The 19,940-nt window shown below is 36.7% G+C and overlaps 2 protein-coding genes across 20 annotated transcripts in view; one reads left to right on the top strand and one right to left on the bottom strand.

Annotated features, from left to right (window-relative positions):
• The window catches only part of TENM3 (teneurin transmembrane protein 3), a 2,750,454-nt gene that overhangs the window by 671,029 nt on the left and 2,059,485 nt on the right, over window positions 1-19,940 (bottom strand). The gene's annotated exons all lie outside the window — the stretch shown is intronic.
• Window positions 1-19,940, top strand: part of LOC141410361 (uncharacterized) — a 61,546-nt gene that overhangs the window by 11,700 nt on the left and 29,906 nt on the right. For 2 of the 6 annotated variants that reach the window (XR_012435247.1, XR_012435251.1), the window contains 2 exons: window positions 7,470-7,619; window positions 7,770-7,889. The exons of the other annotated variants lie outside the window; for them this stretch is intronic. The gene's annotated coding sequence lies outside the window, so the exon portion shown is untranslated. The remainder of the gene's footprint in view (window positions 1-7,469; window positions 7,620-7,769; window positions 7,890-19,940) is intronic. 6 annotated transcript variants of the gene reach the window in all.

The raw sequence follows: 19,940 nt of genomic DNA, 5'->3' as shown, positions 1-19,940 counted from the left end.
TTTTCTCTTATATTGCAGATTTAAAGTCCTTATTATAAGTAGTGGGAAAAGCATAAAAACAAGTCTTTCTTTTTATGTTGTCTTGACTACTGCAATTACCTGGTCTGCATCCTATTTTCCCTCCTCCTCCTGACTCGCCTGGCCTACATGCATGTTTTCTTGCAGAAAACGTGCCCACCACATAACACACATTGTCTCATGTGGTCCTCATAACAACTTCAAAAGTCGTTACTATTATTTTCCTCATTTTAAAGATCATACATTGAAAAGTGAGTAGTTTGTCCAATGTAAGTAGAAAAGCCAGGATTAATTAATCTTTTTCTGGAGCCCAAACACTAAGAATGACACATATTTCTAGGAGGAATAGAACCTGCTCTGATCATGTTAGTTACGCACATATAAAATCATACACACACACAGAACTATGAACTAGAGTTTAATAAGGGCGATGCCTCTTAAGAACACTTATATACCCCAATGTGAATTCCACAAAGAAAATACTTTATTGCTTGAGTCTGCTTTTGAGAAAAGCCATTTTATAATACGAAAAAATTGAACTTGACAAAACTTTAGGTCCTGTTCCACAGCAATTTTGCTCATCTTCCTTTGTTTTATATGTTGTACGGATTTACAATAAAATTGCTCCTAATATAACACATTTTTTTTTTTTTGAGACAGATTCTCGCTCTGTTGCCCAGGCTGGAGTGCAGTGGCGTGATCTCAGCTCACTGCAACCTCCACCTCCCAGGTTCAAGCAATTCTCTGCCTCAGCCTCCCGAGTGGCTGGGATTACAGGCACTCACCGCCAGGTCTGGCTAATTTTTTTTTTTTTTTTTTCAGTAGAGACATGGTTTCACCATGTTGGCTAGGCTGGTCTTGAACTCCTGACCTTGTGATCCACCCGACTCATCCTCCCAAAGTGCTGGGATTACAGGCATGAGCCACCGCGGCTGGCCTCTAATGCATTTTATAATTCCTTTATCAATTTCTCTAAATAACATTATATGCAACCCTCAGCACATCTTTTTGAATGATGATTGAAGGCTAGACTTACAGAAGATTTCAGCTCCAGAAAGACAGTTCCCTCCTCCATTATTAATCTATTCAGGATACAGTAAAATCACTGTATTACGGACTGAGCACAGTTTGGGTGTGATAAACATTTGTCTGATAAAAAATTTCCAGGAAGGCTGTAGCTGCTCCAATGTTTAGCTTGTAGAAGTTGCTACCCCTCTTTGAATGATCAGGGAAGTTAAACAAGGTGAATTGTGAGTTTGTTGCTATTTGAAATCACAAATCATTGAAAAACTGTCCACTAGAACACCTTAGGGAGTGAATGGCAGATAATAATGGTTTATGTGTGGTTGCAAAACAATAATGAACCTGTCTAATCAATTGTTCTGAATAGCAATAGATCACAGTGGAAGGAAAAATACACATCCTTATTGACCCCTTGTGCATTCTGTTACATTTCATTCTTGTGACTTTTGAATGGTTTCCTTTCATACTTAATCAGGCAGTGACAGATTAACCCTAAAATGGTTACCCATAACTCTTCCTAAAGGCAGAATTTAATATAAATAACTGAAACCAGAGCAGAAAGTAAACCCAGTATCTTTGCCTTCTTATGGATATGATATATTCATGATAAAAACGCTAATATCAAATCTAAAATGAACATAAAATAAATCAATGCTAATCATGGGTGAGTTTTTTTTATTTAACAAAAGATTTAGTAAAATAACAAATTCATAATCATAAACAGAAAGAAAAATGAACTATGACCTGAACTCATTTTATCCATTTAGGTTTATCTTCTAACAGATGCATAGTAGTGTGGCCAAACATATTTTGCCGTGATCTGCAATGACTGATAAACTATTAAATGATTGATTGTACTGGGCACATTAATTTTACATGTATGGACATGCCATATGTTCAGGGTTAAATTGTAGAAAGCAGTCTGTTCGTTCTGCACACCCCAACCTCCCCCACTACATTTAGAGTTTATACAGTGTTTACGTTAACACAGTTTATATAAGAGAGGTCTATTGAAATAATTAGTTTAGATTCACTTATGCAGATGACCTGGCCAAAAACTCACTTGAAATACCAAGGGTCGCCATTATCACCAACAAACTGAACTGTTATCAAATAAGAATTTCATTTCATCCTGGGGTTAAATCTGTCACACAAGAAGTAATAGTCCTCTATCAGCTTCTCTTAAGATATTAAGAGAATCAAATGAGACAGAATGTTTAAACTTTAGAGGGTTAGAGTTTATTGTTAATTGATCTCTCATTTATCTAACCAATTATTTTCTTCTAGTTCAGCTTACGTAGGAAAAATTCAAAATAAATATAATGTAATTTGTGTGAAATGATGCTACAATCTTTCAGCTTCGTCTTAAACATTTTATCTAATACCAACTGTCCAGATCCAAAGATGAAATTAAAAAAGCATACAGGATTTATAAATGTTTGTTTTCTTTTTGTGGTAATATGTTATGTTGAGCCATTCCAGCTCATTCAACAACTACTTCTTTTACTTGGTAATGAAAATGTGCACACTGACCGAGGGAAATGTCTCCGACCAGTGAAGCAGATACCTCCAAAAGTGGCCTACATGGGGTTTGATGTGAAGCCTTAATTTATTGCACTGTCACTTAAACACATAGTACAATGGTTTTCGTGACTGTTAATAATGTATTACTAAGTATTAATCAGCGATAAAAAGAAATGTGATTTGTATGTATGTAAGTTTGATCTATTTATCTTACTAGTATTGATCTGCTATGAGTTTTCTTTTTAGATATCAGATTTTGGTGAGAATCCCACTAATGGAATTTTTGCCACATTCACCTAGAAAAATTACTTTGCAGTATAGTATTTTAATTCAGTAAAACCTTTATTTAGAAATGTCATAATTTCTTTAACTCTATAACTAAATTGTCTCTAAATACAAAAATCTAGATTTAAATTAAATTGCACATTATTTTTGTAGTTATGATATCTGAGACTACCCTCTCTCTGAAGAATATTTTTAAAAAGAGTTGGCTTTGCCTAGATTTAGATAAAATATCCGCAATCTAATTTGGAGTGGTAAACTATTCTGACGTTTTAACTTCCTTGCAATTTTACGACTACGTTAGAAACTTTACAGTAAGAATAATAGTAGCCAACTCAATATAGATTTGTATACTGTATTTGGAGATACCTCACATATACTTATCTATTTGTGTATATGCATGTGTCTGTGTATCTAGATCTCTTTCTCCTACTATAGTGTTATAGTTTTAAGCTAATTGTCTCTTGGGTGCATATAATCTTAAGGAAGACGCTTTTAAAACACTGCAATTGAACATTGACCTTCTTTTTCTTAATTTATTATTTACCTAATGCATACTTTTACCTATAAAAGAATCAGTGTAAGATGGAAAACTTTTAATTTGATTACTTATACATCAATTGCCAAAAGGCTTATTTCAGCAACATAAAGTACAGCACTAACCTTTTTGTGGAATCCACTCTTTGATTATCCTTTCCTAATTACCTATCCTTTGACACCTAAAGCTTTTAATTTCTGTTTTTTTCTTAATGGGTGATCTATTATATTCTTTCAAGGAAGGTGGTTCTGCTGATATGTTTGATAATTTCAGTTACTATGCTTTGTAACATTTTGATCATATATAATACTACACCTTCTAAATTTTTGATTCTTCTTCATTCAGGAAGCAGGAATTCTGAAGAGTAAATTCTGATTCATATTTGACAACAGAGATTTGTGATACTCGAAAAATACCATGTTTCTCATATTTTCCTTCTCCTTGTATTATATATTATGAAATATAAATAGATTGCCATGTGTGTATTATAAATATTCTAAGCTAAATATCTGTAGGTATTAATTCAAATCATTTATACTTAACACAATTTATCTACTGCTGACTGCTGTTTGTGACTATGTGCATTAGCAACATTTTTTCACATGATATTTATTATGTGAATTTAAAACGATTTAATAGTCATATACTTTGCACAATGCTAGCTGTCTGTTGCTTCAGGATGTAACCCTATTCCCACCTTTTTCCATGCTTTGTTGCCATCGATCTTTCTGGGTGGCCTCAAATTAAGGCATTTTCTTCCCTCATGACCTGCTTTAATTTTTTTTGGAATGTGAATAATTTTGATGACAGAATTAATTTGAGTGTGAAAATATGAGAGAAAAATGTCTATTACATTTTGCTCAAATTAATTGTCGATTTTGTGAAACTGGATAGTAATAATGAACCAACTTCTGTAATGCCAAATCAAAGGTAATTTCTGAAATTGATTTTTTGAGTTATATGAAGATTTAGTACAGTGCCAGGGATGAAGTGAAAAGTAACAATGATTACTTATTTGATGATAAATTTAGGAGAAAATATTCAATTCCAGTTATACATTTTAAAGGAGGATTTCAAATTCTCAAATTTACTAACTTCGTTCTTAGTATTATACCACAGGATCATGTGTCGTTTTAGAGACATGAAAAAAAGAACAGTAAGTTAATAATGAATTGTTCACTTTAAAGAAAACTCAAATCTTAATAGGGAAAAAGGAACAATAGAAGGGCTAGTTAAAATTGTTGAAAAGAAACAAGTACAGGCCAGGCACTGGTGGCTCATGCCTGTAATCCCAGCATCAATGGCTCATGTTTGTAATCCCAGCACTTTGGGAAGCTGTAGTAGGAGGATCGCTTGAGTGCAGGAGTTCAAGACCAATCCAGGCAACATAGCGAGACCCATCTCTTAAAAAACTAAAAAATAATAAAAGAAAGAAAGAAACAAGTACAAAACTCAAATTTTATTAATAGTTCATATGCTAATAGCATAACTACAAGATGATACTTAAAAAAATGCCTACATAGAAAAAAAAGGATAAGGTAACATCCATTACAATTGGAAAATGGATTACCATATAAAATAGTGTTTCTGCATTTTTTCCACAGATTTTTACATAAAATATTTTATCCTTTTGACCAAAACAAAAAAAAGTAAAACATCATTAATAATATTATTTGGTTATGTGAACCAATGAACTATATTATAAAGCATTACTATAATACTAAACAAACCTATTAAACTTCCTATAAAGAAATTAATTTTTTCACCTAAAGCAAATATTCATTTAATAACTTTTTGATTTATTTATTATACATATCCTGCTGAACTTATATTTAATTTCCTTAATGTCCAAATTTGGTCACAGTAAAATATACTTTAGCAAAAGAAAATTGACAAAGGGAAACAAGAACATTATGATTTTTTTTCCATCCCAGGTTTATATACTTTTCTGAATATCCTAGTTTGCATGCTATATAGACTATACATTATTTAAAACAAAATTGCAAAAACATTGCTTGCTTGATAACTCCAGTTTTGAAAAAGAGTCTTTTAGTAAACTTTGTTCTGCTCCAAGAGAACAGAGCTCCTTTTAAAATGCAGCAAATAGTTTCAGCATGATCTTTTCCTTTATGTTTTATTTAAAATGTTAATGGAGTAAATCCACAATTCACATAATTTATTTTGAAATACTTTTGTTTAGAATAATGCATCGTAAGAACCGTGATATATAGGCAAGTTCCCTTAAAGAACATACATCAATTCAGTTCCCTTTTGAAGCATATTGCAAATGCCCTCTAACAGGGCACAGCAACATTACATAAATCATCTTATATGAAAAATTAACATGACATCAAATATTTATAAATATTAATGTGTATGTTAATATAACCAAAGCTGTAACAAACAATCATAACCTTGCCAAGTTTCCTAGGACAGGCACTGCTGATAATGATATCCATTATCTCTGGAGGAACGCACAATTATGAAAGTTATACACAGGATGCTATGTTTTTAGCTGCTTTTAAATTTACCCATTAGATGTCTACCTTACATGTAATATTAACCCTTTGCACACACATTCTTAAGAAATGTATAAGGCAGCTCATGTGGATAAATATTTTTAAAATCATTTTTATTTAATCATATACGTGGAAAGTCCCTATATTTTAACATAACTTTATGCATAATTGCAGTATATGATGTCCTACAGAAAACTCACTTGGGGTTGATCTCATTAACCTGTGTTAAATACCACATATGCATTTATACGTATGCATGCTACACCTTAAGAAAGCCACACTTTGCAAAGGTAGATTGGTGATTTGTGGCCATGCAATGTGATGTACTATGCTAGCTCCAGTCCCTCAGGAAAGTCTGTGTTGAGGATGGGGTGGGGATGGGGAGTTCTTGGGCTTACCTGGGCTAGTAAGGTCAAGTCCATAGTTAAAATTTTTGGTGACTCACAGACCATAGGCATAGTCAGCCAGGTAAAGTTTTGCTTGGAGTTCTTTTTTCAGTTCAACTCTTTTTGTGGGTAGGATGAGTCAATGGATAGTGTAGCAATGTGATTCAGACAGAAGAAAAGCACCACCATTTGATACATGTGCATATGGGGCAGGCTCAGGCAAGTCTGACTCAGAGTCCAACAGGTTTTCATAGGCACAGCAAGAAGATCATGTTAGAGGCCAAACATACTTCTGGATTCAAGATGTTTTGCTTCACCAAAAGAGAGTTCTTCGGTAAGCAGCATCTGAATCCACCTGTCTAAATCTGTGCCCAAGCCAGAGCATTCTTCATTTTAAAGCACCTAACTTCTATTTTCAGCCTGACTCCTCGGTATTACAAAGAGACTATTATTTTGTGGAAATAGACTCTGATGAGTGTGTGCTCTGCATCTCTTACAGGTGGAATGGGTTTAACCCTAGGTGTGGTGCAGGAGCGTGACCTTGTTTTCACATTACAGGATTTTTGTACATCTCTGGGATCTACGACTGACTTTGGGGCATTTTGACTGTGGATAATAATGCTGATTCAACCTACTTACTCTCTGAAAAACTAAATATGGAATGAGTCATGTCTCAAGTGGTCAGAAAATGCCACTCAAAAATATCTTCCAATTAGAGATTCATTTTATTGCAGATATGTAAAAATAATATGGACTTTAGGTGGGATATTCAGCCTGATACACATTTTAGTACTAATTGTTTTAATCAGATAAGACAGAAATACTTATCTGGTATCATTTTTTAAGTGGGTCAGAAGTTTGAATGGGATGCAAAGAAAAAGGGTGAATTAGAGTAGGCATTCCTTTGTTACTTGTTAATTTAAATATGTATTTTAGACATACGCTTTCAAATCCCCCAAATTGCATTGTCATATTTTGCTACCAGCAATTTTATGCTCTGTATTTTCATTTATTTTTGGCCCCTATGGACTCATTCCCAACATCTCCAGCGTGTAGTTATTACTTCTATCTTTAAAGTAAAAAAAGGCAAGGAGCGGGGACTTTTTCTTGATTTCCCTGTCAGCTACTCCCTCTTTTTTGTTTTATTTTATTTTACTTTCTTTATTTACTCTTTTTTAGGAAAACCCCTTGAAGGGCTTGCCTATGCTGGATGTTTCTAAATGTTCTACTCTCATCTCCTTTAAATCCAATGAAAGTTTTATCATCACCATTCCACAGAAACCAGTTTTGTCAAGATGGCCCAAGATCTCCATGCTGCTAAATCCTAAGGTCAATTTTAAGCCTTCATTTTACAGTGGCATTCCCCCTTATCCACAGGGAATAAGTTTCAAGACCCCAGTAGATGCCTGAAACTGGGATTATTACCAAATCCTATGGATCCTATGTTAAAGGAAGCACTTTGCGGTTTCTCTTTGGCAGATCTGAATTGCTAGCCTGACTACTTGCACACTTGGGGGCCATCAGTAAGTAAAATAAGGGTGACTTGAACAGAAGCACTGCGATACCACAACAGTTGATCTGATAACCGAGACGGAAGGGGTGAGTAGCATAGACAGTGTGGACAACGGGAAGATTCACCACCCTAGCTGGACAGTGAGATTTCATCCCACTACTCAGACCGGCGTGCCATTTAAAACTCATGAATTGTTTATTTCTGGAACTTCTTTTTTTTTTTTTTTTTTTTTTTGAGACGGGGTCTCGCTCTGTCACCCAGGCTGGAGTGCAGCGGCCGGATCTCGGCTCACTGCAAGCTCCGCCTCCCGGGTTCACGCCATTCTCCTGCCTCAGCCTCCCGAGTAGCTGGGACTACAGGCGCCCGCCACCTTGCCCGGCTAGTTTTTTTGTATTTTTTGGTAGAGACGGGGTTTCACCGTGTTAGCTAGGATGGTCTCGATCTCCTGACCTCGTGATCCGCCCGTCTCGGCCTCCCAAAGTGCTGGTATTACAGGCTTGAGCCACCGCGCCCGGCCTATTTCTGGAACTTTCTATTAAATATATTCAGACTGTAGTTGACTGCAGTTGAACTGAAACATCAGGGAGTGAAACTGCAAAAAAAGTGGGAGGGGACTTATCATACTTGAATCCATCAGGTCACAGCTTCTCACTTCCTCCGCCTGCACACTTTCCTTCATTTGGCTTTCTGGACACCGTTCTCTCCTGATTTTTCTACTTCACTGGCCACTCCTTTTCAGCCTCCTTCACTGATTCTTATTCCCACAGTTTTAGTGTTGCCCCAGGGCTCAGCCTTTGTTCTTTCTTAATCTTTCTAGACTCACTCCCTTGGTGAACAACACCCTAGTCTTGCGGCTTTAAGTGCAGGTTATATGCTGACATCTCCTATACTTAACATTTCCAGTTCAGATCTCTCTTTCTCTTCTTAACTTCAGATTCACATATGAAATTATCTACTCAACTTTTCCACTTGATTGTCTAAATGGGTAGTTTCAGCAGGGTGCTGTGGCTTATGCCTGTAATCCCAGCACTTTGGGAGGCCAAGGCGGGTGGCTCACCTGAGGTAAGGAGTTCGAGACCAGCCTGACCAATATGGTGAAACCCCATCTCTACTGAAAATACAAAAATTAGCTTGGCATGGTGGTGTGCACCTGTAGTCCCAGCTACTTGGGAGGCTGAGGCGGGAGAATTGTTCGAACCCAGGAGGCGGAGGTTGCAGTGTGCCAAGATCACGCCATTGCACTCCAGCCTAGATGACAGAGCAAGACTCTGTCTCAAAATAAATAAATAAAAATAATAAACACACAAATAAATGGGTAGTTTCAAATAAAAACTCTTGAACTCTAAAACTAACTCCTTCTGCAGTCTTTCCCATCTCAGTCAATGGCAGCGCCAACACTTCAAGTTATTCCAGACAAAACCCTTGGTGATCTTATTTGACTCCCCTACGCTGTCACTCTTCTCCTCTAATTAATCAGGAAATATAGGTGTACTTGTTTTATTGTTCTTTGCAGAAATCACATATTTACAAATTGAAGCTTTGTGGTAACCCTAAGTTGAGCAAGTCTAATGGCACCATTTTTCCAGCAGCGTGTACTCACTTCATGTCTCTGCGTCACAGTTTGGTAATTATAGCAACATTTCACATTTTTCATGATTATTATATCTGTTATGGTGATCTGTGATCTTTGATGTTACTATTGTAATTGTTTTGGGGTGCCATGAGCCATGCCAATATAAGACTGCACACTTCATCAATAAATGTTGTGTGTTCTGATTACTCCACTGATTGGCTGCTTCCCCATCTCTCTCCCTCTCCTCAGGCCCATCTAGTCCCTGAGACACAAGAATATTGTCTTTAGGCTAGTTATTAACCCTGCAATGGTCTCTAAGTGTTCAAGCGAAAGGAAGAGTTGCACATCTCTCACTTACGTCAAAAGCTAGAAATGATTAAGCTTAGTGAGGAAGGCAGGTACAAAGCAAAATCAGTCAAAAGCTGTCTCTTGTGCCAAAGTTAGTCAAGTTAAGAATAAAAAGGAAAAGTTCTTAAAGGAAATAAAAACTGCTACTCCAGTGAAAACTCATGAATAATAAAAAAGTGAAACAGCTTCCCTGCTGATACAGAGAATGTTGTAGTGGTCTGGATAGGAAAAAACAGAAACAACAACAACAAAAAAAGACCAGCCACAAAATTCCCTTAAGCCAAAGCCTAGTCCAGAGCAAGGCCATACATTTCTTCAATTCGAAGAAGGCTGAGAGAGACAAGGAAGTCGCAGTAGAAAAATGTGAAGCTAGCAGAGGTTGGTTCCAGAAGCTGGTTTAAGGAAAGAAACCACTTCCATGACATAGAAGTACAAGGTGAAGCAGCAAGTGCTGATGGAGAAGCTACAACAGGTTATCCAGAAGGTCTAGCTGAGGTCATTGATGAAGACTACACTAAACAACAGATTTTCAATGTGGATGAAAACAGCTGTGCGTGGGAAGATGATGCCACCTCGGACTTTCATAGCCAGAGAGAATTCAGTGCCTGGCTTTGAAGCTTCAGAGGACAGGCTGACTCTCTTCTAAGGACCTAATACAGCTAGTCACTTGAAGTTTTTCATTCATTTATCATTCCAAAATTCCTAAGGCCCTTAACATTATGCTAAATTTACTCTGCCTGTGTTCTGTAAAAGGAATAAAACCTGGATGACAGCACATCTGTTTATATCATGGTTTATTGGAAATTGTGAGACCACTGTTGAGACCTACTGCTCAGAAAAAATGATGCCTTTCAAAATTTGACCATTCACTGATAACATACCTGGTCACCCAAGAGCTCTGATGGAGATGCACAAGAGATAGATGTTTTTTTCATGCCTGCGAATACCACATCCATTCTGCAGTCCATCAGTCAAGGAGTAATTTCAACTTTCAAGTCTTATGATTTAAGAAATACATTTTGCAAGACTGTCACTGCCATAGATTGTGATTCCTCTGATGGATCTGGACGAAGTCAGTTGAAAACCTTCTGGAAAAACTTCGCCATTCTAGATCCTATTAAGAACATCTGGGAGGAGGTCAACATTAACAGGAGTTTGAAAGAAGTTGATTCCAACCCTTATGGATGACTTCGAGCATTTCAAGACTTCAGTGGAGTAAGTCACTGCAGACGTAGTAGAAATTAAAGAGAAATAGAAGTGGAGGCTGAAGATGAGACTGCATTGCTGCAATCTCATCATCAAACTGGAACAGATAAGGAGTTGCTTCTTATGCAAGAGCAAAGAAAGTTGTTTCTTGAGAAGAAATTTACTCCTGGTGAAGATGTTGTGAACATTGTCTAAATGACAATAAAGGATTTACAATATTCCACACACTTAGTTGATAAAGCAGTGGAAAGGTTTGAGAGGATTGACTCCAATTTTGAAAGAAGCTCTACTGTAGGTAAAATGCTATCAAATAGCATCACACGCTATGGAGAAATCTCTTGTGAAAGGAAGAAGTAATCAATGGGGCAACTTCACTGTTGTCTTATTTTAATACATTGCCACAATAACCCCAACCTTCTGCACCTACCACCCTGGTTAGTCACTAGCCATGAACACTGAGGCAAGACTCTCCACCAGCAAAAATATTATGACTTGCTAAAGGCTCAAATGATCTTTAGAATTTTTTAGCAATAAAATTAAAAAATTAAGGTATGTACATTGTTTTTTAGACATAATGCTATTAAACATTTAATAGTATAGTGTAAACATAACTTTTATATGCACTGGGAGACCAAAAGAAACGATGTGACTCATGTTATTGTGATATTAGCTTTATTGCAGTGGTCTTTATTGAAGTGGTCTTTAGCTATACATTAAAAGCATATCCAGAATCTAACCTAGTATTACCACTTCCACAGTTATTATCCTTAGCCACCATCATTTTTTTGCCTATGTTATTGCAATAGCCCAACTACTCTCATTATATCTACACCTGCCTCCTTATTGTCTATATTCTCAATCCAGAAGCCAGAGTGCACCTTTTAAAATGTGAGTCAGAGGCCAGCCGGGTTGGCTTACGTCTGTAATCCCAGCACTTTGGGATGCCGAGATGGGTGGATCACTTGATCAGTAGTTCGAGACCAGCCTGGCCAACATGGTGAAATCCTGTCTACTAAAAATACAAAAGTTAGTCAGGTGTGGTGGTGGGTGCCTGTAATCCCAGCTACTCAGCAGGCTGAGCCAGGGTAATCACTTGAACCCGGAGGGCGGAGGTTGCAGTGAACTGAGATCATGCCACTGCACTCCAGCCTGGGCAATAGTGCGAGACTCCATCTCAAAAAAAAAATTAAATAAAAATAAAATGTAAGTCAGAGCATGGCATGCCTTTGATCAAAATCCTGCAATGCATATACAAGTCAGTCAGAGCGAAAGCCGTGGACCTATAATATCTTACTAGGTCTTGCATGATCTGATCCTCTGTTACCCCTTTGACCTCCACTTCTAGAACCTTCCTCCATTTTTATTACACTCCGGGAATCCTGGTCTGCTTGCTCTCCCTTGAACACGTCAGGCATACTTGGTACCGGACACTGGCTATTCACTTGCTCAGAACAGTTTTCATGCACTCCCTCACTTCTTTTTATGACTTCCTTGAAGTCTTTATTCAAATTTCCTTTTCTCAAGGAAGTTTCGTTTGACTACCCTTTTTAAAATTGCAAATGACCCTTCTTCCAACCACCAGTACTGATCCCACACACCCTGCTTTGTCGCAAATATATTTTCATAGCTCTTATTACTTTATAACATTCTAGATAATTTACCTATTTGTTACATATATGTATACATACACATATACATATATGTATACATACACACATACATATATGCATACATACAAATACATGTGTATATACACACACTTCTATATGTACACAACACACATATGTGTATGTATATATGTGTAGTTGTGCATCGCATGGCAGAGATACATTCTGAGAAATGCCTCCTTAGCTCATTTCATCATTGTGTAAACATCACAGAGTGCAATTACACAAACCTAGATAGTACAGCCTACTATACATCTGGGCCATATGGTAGGGCCTATGGCTCCTAGGCTACAAACCTGTACAGCATGTGACTGTATTAAGTACTGTAGGCAGTTTAACACAATGGTAAGGAATTGTGTATCTAAGCACATCGAAATATAGAAAGGTTCAGTGCCTGAACCTCTCTTCAAGGGACTGTCCAAAACTAAAGAAGAGAAAGGAGTGTGTGTGTGTGTGTGTGTGTGTGTGTGTGCATACATGTGTGTATTTGTGTGGTAATGAAAAAACTGTCAGTGGACTCACAATTTTAGAATCCCAGCAATTTGAGAGGCTGAGGCAGGAGGATCACTTCAGTCTAGGAGTTTGAGACCGGCTTGGGCAACACATGGAGACCATGTTTGTACAAAAAATGATAAAATTAGCGAGGCACAGTGGTATGTACTTGCATTGCCAGTTACTTGGGGAGCTGAGGTGGGAGGATTGCTTGAGCCCAGGAGTTTGAGGCTGCAGGGCGTCTTGATCATGTCACTGCACTCCAGCCTGGATGACAGAGCAAGACCCTATCGAAAATGAAATAGACTGTTTTTTTCCATAGTTTCTGATCTGCCATTTAAGGAGCTTAGAAGTCTCCACTCTGTCCTAACAAGAGAAAAACACTGAATGAACTGAAAATCAACCACTTTTTTAGGTCCCTCAAAGAAGGGAGGTCACAGGGAAAGCTGCTGCCCCAAAATTTGGAGAGATAAACAAGAGAATTGTGATTCTCTGTATCCGTGGAGCAGAAACCCACCTGCAGAAACCTCTGCTGGAACCAGTGCCAGGGAAGTAAACCTGAACTGTAATTGATGAATTGCTGAAGGCTCCGTGTGGACAAGTCTGAGAGATGAAAACTCCAGGGAGACTCAGTCATGGGGGTCTTCACACTTGTGAGTTTTACGAGCTCTACCAGGCCTTCCTGGTGAATACAGGAGAAATATTTCTTTGTGTTTCCAGAAGGGAGAGAGGAAAAGGAGCCATTTCGAAATATATCAGAGCATTTTGTTTTTCTTAACAAGTTCCGCCCTCAGGAGAAACTTTTACCAGATCCTAACTTGCTGGAATTTAGTCAGAGCCTTATCTGCCTGGGGGAAGGGAAATACTCATCTCTAGCCCCCTCCAATCATTCTCTCCCACCCAAGGGAGGGAGGACTGAGAAGCATTGGTGACAACAGTTCCAGTCCAAAGGCACAGACTTACTGAAAGACTGAGACCCTGTCATGGGACTACAGAATGCTTCCTTTCCCCTGACACCTGACCACCACATCGCTAAAGGCCTAATTTTTGCAGTTCTTTTGTACCGAGAACATTATGTTTGCCTTTCAACAAGCTACAGATCAAATCTCTCATGAGCACAGAGACAAAAATCTTCAACAAAGTATTAGCAAATCAAATCCAACAATGTATAAAAAGTATTATATACCACATCCTAGTGGGGTTTATCCCAGGTATGTAAGGCTGGTTCAACAATCAATTAGTGTAATCCATCGCATTGACAAGCTAAAGAAGAAAATTTACATGATCATTTTCATAGATGCAGAAAAGACATAGATAAAATCTAACACCTATTCATAATGAAAAACTCTCAGTAAACTAGGAACAGTGAGAAACGTTCTCAATTCTTAAAAATCTACAAAAAATGGTCAGGTGGGGGGACCTGGCATAATTACAGGCTCATGCCTGTAATCCTAGAAATTTAGGAGGCCAAGAAGGGTGGGATGCTTGGGGCCAGGAGTTCAAGATCAACTTGGCCAACATAGCTAGACCCCCATCTCTAAAAACATAAATAATAAAATTTAAAAATCTACAACAACAACAAAAAAACCCTACAGCTGACATTATACTTCATGGTGAGAAACTTGAAGCTTTCCCACTAAGATCAGGAACAAAGCAAGCCTGTCCTCTCTTACTACTGCTTTTCATCATTGTACTTGAAGTACTAGCTAATTCAATAAGACAAGAAAGGCAAATAATATGTATGTGGATTGGGAATGAAGAAATGATACTGTCTCTGTTCATGGGTGACATGATTGTCTGCACAGTATCTGAAAGAACTGCAAGAAAACCTGGAATTAATAAGTGATTAATGATAATGATAATTATAATTATAATTATAACAAGTTTGCAGGAAACAAGTTTAATATGCAAAAATTGATCACTTTTCTATATAGCAGCAATTAACAGCACATTAATTTGAAAACAAAAATGCATTATCATATACATTAGCACCTAAAAAATGAAGTACTTAGGTTTAAAGCTACAAAACTCTGATTTAAGATATCAAAGAAGAAATATATAAATGGAGAAATTACTCATGGATAAGAAGAATAAATATTTTCAAGATGTCAGTTCTTCCCAACTTGATCTATAGATTCAATTCAACTGCAATTAAATCTTAGCAAGTTTTTTTGTGTATAACTTAGAATTGACAAACTGATTCTAAAGTTTATATGGAAAAAAAAATCCAGAATATTAACGAAGAAGAGCAAAGTCAGAGAACTGATGCTATTCAACTTCAAGACTTACTAGAAAGCCACAGTAATCAAGAAAGTGTGGTGTTTGAAAGAATAGACAAATATATCTATGGAACAGAAGAGAAAGTTGAGAAACAAATCTATATAATTATAGCTTGCTGATCTTCAACAAAGGAGCAAAAGCAATACAGTGGAGCAAAGATATTCTTTTCAACAATGCTGGAACAACTGGACATCCACATACAAAAAAAATCCGTCTAGACACACACCTAACAATGTTCACAAAAATTAACTAAAAATGGGTCAGAGACCTATATATAAAGTGTAAAACTATAAAACTCCTAGAAGATAACACAAGAGAAAATCTCAGTGACCTTGGGTCTGGCAATGACTTATTAGATACAACACCAAAGACACCATCCATGCCTTTATCAATAAATATGATCAAGAAAGAATTGATAAGCTGGGATTTACTAAACTTAAAATATTTTGCTCTGCAAAAGACAGTGTCAAGATAATGAAAAGAGAAGCCACAGACTGGAAGATATTTTGCAGAAGACACAGTTGATGAAGAACTGTTATCCAAAGTATACAAAGAATATCTGAAACTCAACAGTAAGAAAATGAACAACCTGATTAAAAATTGGGCCAAAGATCTTAGACACTACACCAAGGAAGATACACAGATGGCAAGTAGGCATATGAAAAGATATTCAACATTATATATAATTTGGGAAATGCAAGTTAAAGCAATGAGATACTACTATACAACTATTAGAATGGCCAAAATCCAAAACACTGATGGTACCAAATGCTGGTGAGAATGTAGAGCAACAGGAACTTTCATTTATTGCTGCTGGTAATGAAAAGTGGTACACTTTGAAAAACAGTTTGTTCGTTTCTTGCAAAATCAAGCACACTCTCCAAAACTTGCAAACAACCAATGCGTCCTTTAGTAGTTGATTGAATAATTAAATGTGGTAAATCCAGATCATGGAATATTATTCAGTGCTAAAAATAAATGACCTATCAGGCCATGAAAGGACATAGAAATTGTATTAGTCTGTTCTCACACTGCTGTGAAGAAATACCTGAGACTGGATAATTTAAAAAGGAAACAGGTTTAATTGACTCACAGTTCTGCATGGCTGGGGAGGCCTCAGGAAACTTACAATCATGATGGAAGGTACCTCTTCACAGGGCAGCAGGACAGAGAATGAGTGCCAGCAGGGAAATGCCAGACACTTATAAAACCATGTCATCTCAACATCACAACTCACTCACTATCATGAGAACAGCATGGGGGAACCACCCTCATGATCAAATCCCTTCCTACTGGGTCCCTCCCATGACACGTGGAGATTATGGGAACTACATTCAAGATGAGATTTGGGTAGGGACACAGCCAAACCATATCAGAAGTCACTTCAATGCATATTACTGAGTGAAAAAAGCCTATCTGAAATGGCTACATACTATATGATTCCAACTATATGACATTCTGGAAAAGGCAAAACTATGGAGACAATGTAAAGATTTATCGTTGCCACAGTTTTGGGGGAGCAAGGCATGCATAGGCTGAGCACAGAGGATTTTTAGGGCGCTTAAACTATTCTGTATGTTTTACAATGGTGGATACATGTCATTATATATTTGTCCAAACTGATAGAATGTACACACAAGAGTGAACCCTAATGTAAACTATGGACTTTGGGTAATAATGATGTGTCATCAATGTAGGTTCATTGATTGTACAAATGTACCACTGTGTTGTGGGATGTTGATTGTAGGGAAGGTTGTACCTGTGTGGGGACAGAGGATATATGGGAACTCTGTATTTTCTGCTTGATTTTTCTGTGAACCTAAAACATCTCTAAAAAATACAACAAATTAATTTTTAAAAAACCTAACTGGTGACTTTGGCCATATCTTTTATTTTTCTGGGCCTCAGTCTTCTCATTGATAAAATGAGAGTGCTGGACTATATCAATGTCCATTGAGTCAAATGATAACATGGATAGTATGAAGCAGAGAAGTAATAGGAAGAAAATGGAACCAAGCTAAAACCATTGCTGCCAAGGAGTGGCTGGGGCAAAGGGTGAATGGGAAAAGAGAAAGCTGCCTTGCTAGCCTGAAAATTTTTACATGGAAAACATTGAACTAGATATCCTCTGAAATTCTGTTATCAAAGTCTATCAGGTGTTTTCTTAACCTAGAATTTTCTCTGTCTCCCATTCCCCGCCTTGGGGAAAGCCTACCTCTAATTGAGTACAAGATCAAGGCAACTCTATAGCACTTAACTAATGTTTCAACTATTGTGCTGGTCATATTGAGCCTGATACATTTAAGACACCCAAAGAATAATTATTGAATGAATAATTCATTCAGAATAGTAATGGACTATTACTGTTTTATATATTTAACTTTCTGTCATAATTTGTAAGTTTTTCAAGGGTAGGGACTCCAAGTCTTATAATTTTTCTGTTTCCAGCACCCAGGGTAGTATGTGAAATAACAAGCATTCAACAATTGTTTCTTGAATTTCCTGAATATAGATATAGAGGAAACTGGCAACAAGTGGAAGGACTGGAGGGTTTGTAGATTTTTTTTTTTTTTTTTTTTTTTGAGACTGAGTCTCACTCTGTCGCCTAGACTAGAGTGCAGGGGCATGATCTTGGCTCACTGCAACCTGTGCCTCCTGGGTTCAGGTGATTCTTCTGCATCAGCCTCCTGAGTAGCTGGGATTACAGGTACCCGACACCATGCCCGGCTACTTTTTGTATTATTCCAGAGATGGGGTTTCACCATGTTGGCCAGGCTCGTCTCGAACTCCTGACCTCAAGTGATCTGCCTGCCTCAGTCTCCCAAAGTACTGGAATTATAAGTGTGAGCCACTTTGCCTGGCTGGATTTGTGGATTTTGTTCATGTATTACCTATTTTAAAAAATAAAATAGTTTACCTTAGAGTCCTAGCCAAAAATAAATAAATAAAATAGTATATGTATACACACTAAGCATAATTTCATTTGTATATGTTGCATGTATTTCATATAAACAACTAAACACAAACCTAGTGTTATCTCTAAAATGGGGATTTAACCAAATAAGTACCCACCTGGTCTAAATCTACTAAAGAAAACACATGCTCATATAAATTTTCCTTAATAGAAGATGTTTATTACTTATACATTTTAATAGAGGTAACTATGTCTGTCTTTTTACATCTATAAACATATATATTATATAATCAATCTTTAGTGTCAGTTCATTAGAATTTATACCTTCATATCTGAAATTTAATGGTATGGCAATATGAATTGTGGCCAAGAAGAAAAGAAAAAAAGAAAGTTCCCCAAAAACGATTGGAATAAAATTCTAAAAATAAATAAATAAATAAATAAATAAATAAATAAATAAAATGAAAAGAAGAAGGAGAAGGAGGAAGTGGAGAAAAAGCAGGGGGATTATTAATATTTTGAGTGTTTTAAATGTAATAGTTGTCAAAAAATTCTCAGACTAAATTCTATGCATTTCATTCATAGGAACTTCATAGTTGTCAAAAAATTCTTGTACTAAATTTTATGCATTTCATTCATAGGAACTTCTAAAATTCTTTCTCAACAACTGCTTTTAATTCTAACCACTGCACATGATTCTAACAAACCAATTATATGGCTTTGAAATGCATAGTGGTTTAGGTACAGAAAATCAGAGAGTCTTCCTATTGAAATGAGGCATTGAAAAGAGGAAAACTGATGCCAAAACTATTAAAAGCAGATAGAATTACTCAAACTTTAGTTACCATAAAGGGCAAATATCTGGACATTCTTTGGTATTTTCCAAGAACTACATTGTACAATATTTATAATGATGGTCCTGCATCATTGGGGAAAAATAAATTATGAGTATATCTTAGCATATTCTGGTGAAGAAATTTGGAAACAATTCACTTAAATAGAGTCCCATCCAAATGTTTAAAAGTAGCGAAAGTGAATCACTTCTTGATGTTTTCTGAATGTTTCTTGATGCTTAAAGTAAAAAAAAAATCTTACTTTAATTAATTCTCTCTCCCTTTACGTCTCTCTCTTCTCCTTCTCTCTTGTCCACACGCCCCCCCTTTCTCCACCCCGCACTTCTCCCACCACACACACATTTGCTTTTATTTATAATGCTTACTTGGTGTTTGACTTGTTTCAGACTAACTTTGCTAGCATGGTGGGCTTATATTTTAAGAAAATACGGATGTAATGAGATTTTGGTACTTGAAAATAATCTAACATTTTCATTTCATATATTAAAAAATGCATTGGTATATATTCATTATTCATTTAAGTCCAGTCAACTCTCAATTATCTCAGGTAATAGAGAGGAAGGATAGAAGGAACAGGTGAAATCTATTCCTACTCCCCAAACACAATTTTCAATCTCCTCTCTGAGTTCTTTACAAGACAGTGATACCTCCTTTCCCCTTCTTTGTAGACGCATTTCAATTGTGGAATGACCTTAAGAAAAACAACCCAAGAGAAAAAGAGAAGCAAGCACATGGATGATCTCAAATCGCTTTAAAATTAAGATGGCAAATGAAATCTTTAAGTCTACTAAAAGAAAACAAAC

Source organism: Macaca fascicularis, chromosome 5, assembly GCF_037993035.2.
Source record: "Macaca fascicularis isolate 582-1 chromosome 5, T2T-MFA8v1.1".
Lineage (NCBI taxonomy): Eukaryota > Metazoa > Chordata > Mammalia > Primates > Cercopithecidae > Macaca > Macaca fascicularis.
Note: the sequence above shows the minus strand (reverse complement) of the source record. Positions and strands in the feature narration are given on the sequence as shown.